The sequence below is a fragment of the Apteryx rowi genome, unplaced genomic scaffold, assembly GCF_003343035.1.
Source record: "Apteryx rowi isolate R43461 unplaced genomic scaffold, aptRow1 scaffold_74, whole genome shotgun sequence".
In the NCBI taxonomy this organism is placed as follows: Eukaryota; Metazoa; Chordata; class Aves; order Apterygiformes; family Apterygidae; genus Apteryx; species Apteryx rowi.
Genome location: NW_020451027.1, coordinates 3,174,017 through 3,181,779, shown reverse-complemented (window position 1 = coordinate 3,181,779; position 7,763 = coordinate 3,174,017). Strand labels below are relative to the sequence as shown.

Here is a 7,763-nt window from a genome sequence, read left to right as displayed (position 1 = left end):
GTAACGGCTACGCGCCGGCAGCTTGAGGCGGTCGCCAGCAGCGCTGCGCTGTCGCGGCCGGCGGGTGCTGGTGAGTGAGGGCCGTGGGCTGAGCTGTGCCCTTCGGCGGTGCTGCTGAGCCGCAGCCGCGGGGGAGGAGCGCTCATGCCGTGCGCCCAGGGCGGCCGCGGCTCCCGAGACGTTACCAAGGTCTCCTAAACACTTGGCCCCTCCAGTCTGTGGTAGGGTTCAGTGAGGGGAAAAAAAGATAGGCTTCGTTCATGTGGCATCTCGGAAGCAGCTGTTACAAGTTGGCAGTATGGAGAGCCAAACTTCATACTAAATGACACAAGTTTGATACCGTTTCAAGAGAACAGGTGCACAAATACGCAAAAGTAAATTGACCTCAGCGTTTAAAAATACTGTGTAAAATCAAGTAATGCTAGGCTTACTCAGCTGTCCATTACAAATAACTTGGAACGTTCTAGCTGCCAGTAGTTTTCCTCAATAATGCCATTATTTTGCATTTACAGTGTCTTTTATTTAAATATTTCAAAGACTTTGCATACCTTCTTGTGAAATTTCCATTGTTTTAATGTCTTCCTGACAGCAAAAAAATATGCAGACAAAACACACCAAAGTCGCACAGCTTGGGAATAGATCCACTTGGGGGTGCAGTTTATCAGCATATCAAGACATTCCTAGTTCTATTCATTGTATTTTTAGCATTCCAAAGACAACTAATTCCTGGTGACAATGTGACACTGAAAATGAGTTTGTTTTTATGAGAGCTTCAAAAAACAACTATTGTTTTAATGCAGGACTAGACCATTCCACAGCATCAGTCTTCTCTATTTATGACAGTGATTTGAAAATTGATACACTTCAGATAATAAACAGTGCCTGTTTTTTCAGGCATTGTTATTAAATTTTTCAATAAAAATACTGAAAATTCTCAAAACATTTATCACCTTATGATTACTACTGTACTGCCTGTACTCACAGCCCTCTTACTTATAAGTTTTAATTGAAGTCTACAATTATTTAATATTTAACTTCATTTTTCATTGTAACACTAAGTTAATTAAAATCAAATAATATTTTAAGATTCAATTAAGTATTTCAAATAACATTTTCAAATAGTGTCAGTTCTTTCATTTAATTATTATCACTTCTGCAGAAGTGAAAAAAATAACATCATTAAAGAGTAATAGAGCAATCAATATTAATTTGCTTTTGCTTGTACAGAAGGAAAAACCTAATTATCTTTGGGCATCTGCTGTTTTAGAATGTTGCTTGTGCTTGCCCAACGTTCATTTCTATAAAATCACAGTTAAGTTTTACATGAACTGTAAAAATAAGTTTCTATATTATTTCGGTTTTAGATGGGAAAAGGAAAAAGTGAGTTTTGAGAGCAATGCAATATGAATTTTATGTTGAGCCTTACATTTCACTATACCCTGAACAGTACTTTTGTGAAAATAGCATTTAGCCAGGTAACTGGCTTCTTAGGTCCTATTCTTTCCATAGCAAATATGCTCAGTTTGAAAATATAAATATATGTGCTTTAAGAGTTTTAATGAGTGAAATATGTGAAGAGAATACAACCTTGATGAGAACCATTTTGCCAGCAGGTGTGACCAAGCAAGGAAACTGTTTTGTGGAACAAGGTCTTAGATTTGCTGAATTGTCATTACATACCAGAGATTTAGGTGTTTTTCAGGCTGTAACTGCTATATCACTTTAAACAAGAATTTTCCAGACCTGTTTCCTGGCATGGAAAAATTCAGGCAGAAATTTAGCATATTTAAGTTTTTCTGAGATTTTATATTTCTGTATATGCTGGGGAGATTCTTTAAGGGAAGAAAGTTGAATTGCTAGTGGAAGCTGTTTACATTAGTATTCCCATTTAAAAACAAAAGTATTACTTGTCCTCACTGAGATGTGTAGATAACTGAAGAATTGTGCCCAAACAAAAATATTCTGGGCATAATTTCTTCCATCAGCATCAGCAAAATGCAGAATTGGCATCCAAACTCTCCTCAGTTAAAGAAGGTAGAAGTTGCACATCTGCATTATGAAATGGCTGTTGGTCCAAAGTCATGATTTTCTTCCCATTCCAATTTAAGAATTAAAATCAAGTTCTTCGATGATACCATTTGGGTTTTTTTGTTTTGGTTTTGCTTTTTCCTCCTGTCCAATTTTTCAGTTGTTTGCTGCTAATATTCTTTACTTTGTGTTGAGTACTTTTTGGTTCTCAGCAGTCTACAAAGCATTGATAAAACTATGGTCTCTGTCCTCATTGCCAAAGTGTACAAATTCAGCGGGCATTTTGACTTAACACAAGCCTAGATAATACTTTTTTCCTTTTGCCCAAGACTTACTTTCTGTTTTATGTTGCATGAAGGATTTAGTTCAAATAAAAATTATACAATGCTAAGTGATCCATTACCATGGTGGCATTGCTACAATAATTACCCTCTGGAAACAAAATGTCCTTGAGCTCTCAGGTCATTATGGTTCTTTCAGCATTAATTCTTTTATAGTTAAAGTGGTACAGGCAAAATGTAACTGTATTAATCCTTACTGTGCCAATAGTTACTCATGCTGAATTTTATCCCCACTGTTACTAGAATATCTGTCACATAGGTCAGATAAAAAGGTTGACTTTTATGTAAGGTAAAGAGAAACAGCATAAGTGTTTGAATGCTTGTAGTGTGATACCAACAAAATTAATTGTCCTAGTCATACTAATCATAATGTGGATAGGGAGAGCACTTTTTTCTGTTGGTGACTGTCACTTCCCAGAACTGTCCTAAACATTTAGAATAGGTAATAGATTGTTTTAGCCCTATGTACTGTGGTTTGCAGAGGGATATTATTTATAGATTGTAAAAATCTCTCTGGCTGTCTTTGCAGGTATCACCAAATTACAATAAATATTCAATTTATGCAACACTCTTGAAAATAAAGCCATTTTCTAATATTTTTTAGACACTTGTCAAAAGTAAAAAAGTCAAGAAGCACTTGCACAGCTGTATGAGACCTTACATAATTTACAAATGTAGTTCTTAAGATATTGTCCAAGAAAATAATAGATTTATTAAACAATATATTTAATATATTTATTAAACAAAGATTCTTGAAGTATTGGAAATTAAGAAGAGGCAGCTTTGTGCAGAGGAGGAGGTGGTTTCATCTTGAAATACTTGTTCTCCAGCTCAAATTTTTCACTTCTAATTATAATGAAACTAGAAATGACACATATTTGAATCAAATACAATTTAAGCAATAAGCAGCAGATAGAGTATCATCTCTGATTGTAAGCATGCAGCTGCCAACCAAACAGAAATTAAACTACAAAAAAACAGCATGTAAATTTAAGGATCTGGCAAAATAAGTCCCATTTATTCCCCAAATATTCTGTAACAGCTGTTCACAGTAAGTACCCATCTATAAATCTAATAGCATAAACAGTCAGATCCCCTTCTAAACAGCAACCTTCACTTTGGCCATGACACTTATCTAAGGTAAGAGTCTATTTCTCTAGGAGTTCTAGAGTTATTGTGTCAGGGACTCACTGTGTATGACACTGCTGAAACATGACCCACGTTGTTATTCATACTTTTTGTATCCCAGACATGTTTGCTCTCTTCCATTTAGCAGTGATGGGAGGGATCTGGGGAGGAACCCACAAAGCCTATACTTCCTCTGTTCTGAGATTTTTCTCTATTTTATTGCCAGTCACCACATACACACAAATGTTTTAAATTAGGTTGTGAAGTGAAAAGATTGTAAGATTATCTAGAGACTTCAACAAGTTTTCTAGCCAACAGTGTTGAATTAGAGTCCATTGCTGGAACCATTGCCAAGAAATTCTTTCAGATAGGCTATGAAAAGACCACCTTGGTTTCTCAATTCAGTTCTCTGTAGGGCACTAACCAACTGGAGCCTTGTCATACTATTATAGATCTTTGGCATCTGAATCCTGTTGATTAAGCTTGTTCTCTTCTTTCCTGCCTCAAGTGCAGTAACTGAAATGTTACTGATGTAACTGAAATGTGTAGAGAAGCAGGTCAGATTCAATCTTACTATATCAGCCTACCTCACTCCATCTAAGAAGTGTAACCCAGGGAAAGACAGGCACAGTACTTCTACTTGGACTCTCTCCAGTTTCTCCTGAAGAGAGGAACTTTGTTCTCTTGTGTATGCTGTCAGCTGGTATGGATTGAATAAGAATGAGGAACAGCAGAACTGAGAAAACCTAATGTCAACCTGTTGGAAAACTAAACGCTAAACCACTGGATTCAAAATCCATGAGTAGACTCTTGGGTGCCCTGCATAACCTTTGCACCTTGAAAATATACCAGCTGGAGAATCCCCTCTTAATACATTCCTGCCAGTGCTTGTTGTGCTGTCATCTGTGCCTGCTCCACCTGATCCACTAGTGCTCTGCAGCCTAGGGGAAGGGAGGGGGTGAGCAGAAAGCTGAATGAAGGAGGAGCTTCACAGTGGAAGAAGTACATCGTCTTCCTCTCTGCTGATGTAAAATCTCAAGCAGTGTTACACAGTCACTGCAAACTAAGGCTGCACCCCTTGCCTGAAGGTGTGTAAAGAAGAAACAAGGATTTACACCAATTTTCTATTCTTTTGGACTGCGCTTTCAACAGAGAGAATTAAACCTTTTATGATACAGACCATTAGCATCAAAAAGGTGTTTTCCTATAATCAAGCCAGGACTTGGGGAGAAATATAGTATCTTTATTAGTTCAGATGATGTATGTGGAAAAAACAGACAAGCTTTGGGCATAAAAAACTTCCTTGAGATCTTGAGAGAAGACATGAAGAAGGGTTCATGTGCACAAAATCTTTATTTTTCCAGCTATATCAGTTGGATTAATAAAAGATATTGCCTCTCTGTATAAACCTTGCTTTGTTTATAGCCTTAGACTACCATGACTGCAACAATATTATAAAATTTCTAGTAAAAAAAAAGCAAAACCAGGCTTCCTGTACAAAAATAATTTTGCCTCTCAAAATCCTTGCGTTCTGAAAATGTATGGGATTAACAGCTTGAAATGGTTTCTCTTTGTCTTACATTGCTGCATTTCCACTGCACTGCACAAGAGACCTGTGAATACTGCAGGAGTGCACTGTGTGCTGAGGCCCTATTATAATAAACAAGAATTTCAATAATGAAGGGTAGCAGAGAGCTGATGTCACTGTCACTTTTTTCAGTCAACCAGAAACCAATTATCTCTGGCTGACAGGCCCAATTAAATCATTCGGTAGAGAGAAATGCCAGCTATCCTCCCCTAGAGTTAGGTAATTGGAGTTTTATTACAGTCAGACCTGGTGCTGTTTGTTGGGCCACAGGATACAAGAGCCTTTCTAGTCTCTGTCTCTCTAGCCTTTTGACAGACATTCACTGTTTTTTCCCCCTAAGAAAAGTAGTTGCATTTTGCATAAAAAGACATGAAGTTAGGAGTTCTGTTGCCAGAGGCCTCAGATGAAGGCTTTGTATTGATACTTAAGGACCTAGGCATTGTATCTAGTACCCTTACAAGGATATGGAGAGTTTTCAACTCTTACATTACTTTGAAACTTAAGAGCAAATTTGACATAGTATTAGACTGATGTACTGAGAAGTTGAGTAGTTTACCATAAGGATTTGGCAGAGCTGAAGAAATGAGGCGCTGTGTGTGCCAAGGTCCATTCTTGCTCAGTTTAGCACCTAGTCATGGCCCTCCATGGTCTTAAGGAATGCATTGCTCATGATGATACAAGGGAGGGATACGCACCCAGCTAGCTCATTTTCAACTACCAAGCTTATATTAGGCCTGCTTAGTGACTTCTTTAATATTATAAGCAGTCCATCTATGTTAAAACAAAGTTTCACATGAACTAAGTTACTCTCCATCTCTTACCCAGTGTAGCTTGTTTAGAGTATGGAGTAATGCGACCAGATTATTTATGCATGGACATAAACACCTTGCTGAATTACATATAAAATAGAACTTTCATTGCCAGAGCGCCATCCCCCACTTCTTTCCACAATACAGATCTTTTATACACCTCTACATAGCATAGAACCTGAATTCCTTTGCTGAGTCAGAAAAGGTCTTTGCTATACTTTAACACAACATGGCACCTTTGTTATGCTATCACAGCCGATTTATGGCTACTTGAACTGGATGTGACAGTCACTCACTTGAACACTTACATTACCCAGCAGAAAATAGAATTTGGCTAATAGGTTAAAATACAGATATATTTGTTTACAGAAATATTTGTGTACAGTGTGCTCAGTATTTTTTACTTAAGAGAAACAAACACAGATTCACATGTTGGTTTTATAAACAAAGTATAATGCAGAGAGGTTTCTGAATGGTGTAAAAATTATAAGGCCAGAAATGGTGTTTCTTTAGAAGACTAGCACATGAAGCTGACAAATTACCAACACCTTTTAAACCTTGCATCTGATAATATTCCATATGTAATTATAACAACAGCAAGAAGTAAAATGCAGTCAGATAGGTCTACCAGCTCAGTATTTATCAAGGCTTTTCAGAGCTCTTATTTCTCCTTTCCATTGTGATGAACCTTCACATGGTTACAGTTGTTAGGCAATCAAAATTCATCTCTCTGTTTGAAAGGCATGGTATTTCAAAGAAGAGAAGGAGATTGAAATGCTATTCTGTGCTGTCCTTAATCACTATCCATATAATTTGTGGGTGTTTTTTATTTTAAATTATAAAGTTAATAGGTACATTTATTTATTTATTTATTTATTACAATACCTCTTTTTCCCAAAGATACCCGCTTGTAAAAGCTGTAGGGTGTCTTAGGTTTATATGAACACTTTTTTCCTGTTATTGTTCATTTGTCTGAGCACAAGTTACGTACTCTGTGATGCATTGCCAGTTTACTTACAATCAGGAGGAAAGGATGCAGTTGTGAAGGCTTGTATTGCTCTGCTCTCTACAAGAAAAAACACTGCATAATGAAAGCAGGAGCATTATATCTATTTCTGAAGCATCACTACAGCATAAGTGAGAATTTCAAGACCATCTTTTATCTTAGATGACACTCATTATCTGACTTCTTAATTATATTTGAATGGTAATTACAATTTTTTCACAAGAAAATATAATTAGATTCTGATATCAAGAGGCAGATTACAAGGAAATTAATTATGCTTTAATGCCGCTATTAAAGACATGAAGCAGGACAAACTTGCTTGCAGTCAGAAAAAGTGGTAGTTAGAATATGGATTGTGCAAGTGCACAGCATGGAAGAAAGATTTTTAACTAAAAATAACCAGAAATTTAGAGTTAATTCTGTTTAGTTAGTGATGCGGTACGCATAAATGGCCAGCAAAGGAGCTTGTACAAGAAATATTTGCAGTGGAGTTATTTAAAAACTCATACAGACCAAAATAAAAACTGTAATAGCAATTCAATGTCAACTGAGCTAGTAAAATGTAAGTATAAATGCAATAGCAGGATGATGTCTTCTGTAGTGATTCCAGAGTAAGTGTAACACTGAAATAATCCTGTAACAATCATCTGACCTTCTTGAATTAAAAACAAATGAACAAAAACAACTAGCTGCCTGCAGCCTTGCTGGAGCTAAACCCATTTCAGTGATTTCTTAGGTTATGGTCAACTGTACCAGGCTCCTTTGCTGTGTTTAGTTATTTTCCCAAGATTAATATTATGTCATTTCGGAAAGGTGTATGCTTTTCCAGTAAAAATAGCTGAAGGGGAGAATCAGTTCTTAAA

The 7,763-nt window shown here is 36.7% G+C and overlaps 1 protein-coding gene across 1 annotated transcript in view; it reads left to right on the top strand.

The window, feature by feature from the left end:
* Positions 1-29: 29 nt before the first annotated feature.
* The window catches only part of CRB1 (crumbs 1, cell polarity complex component), a 140,137-nt gene continuing 132,403 nt past the window's right edge, over positions 30-7,763 (top strand). The window contains exon 1 of the mRNA XM_026087853.1: positions 30-70. The gene's annotated coding sequence lies outside the window, so the exon portion shown is untranslated. The remainder of the gene's footprint in view (positions 71-7,763) is intronic.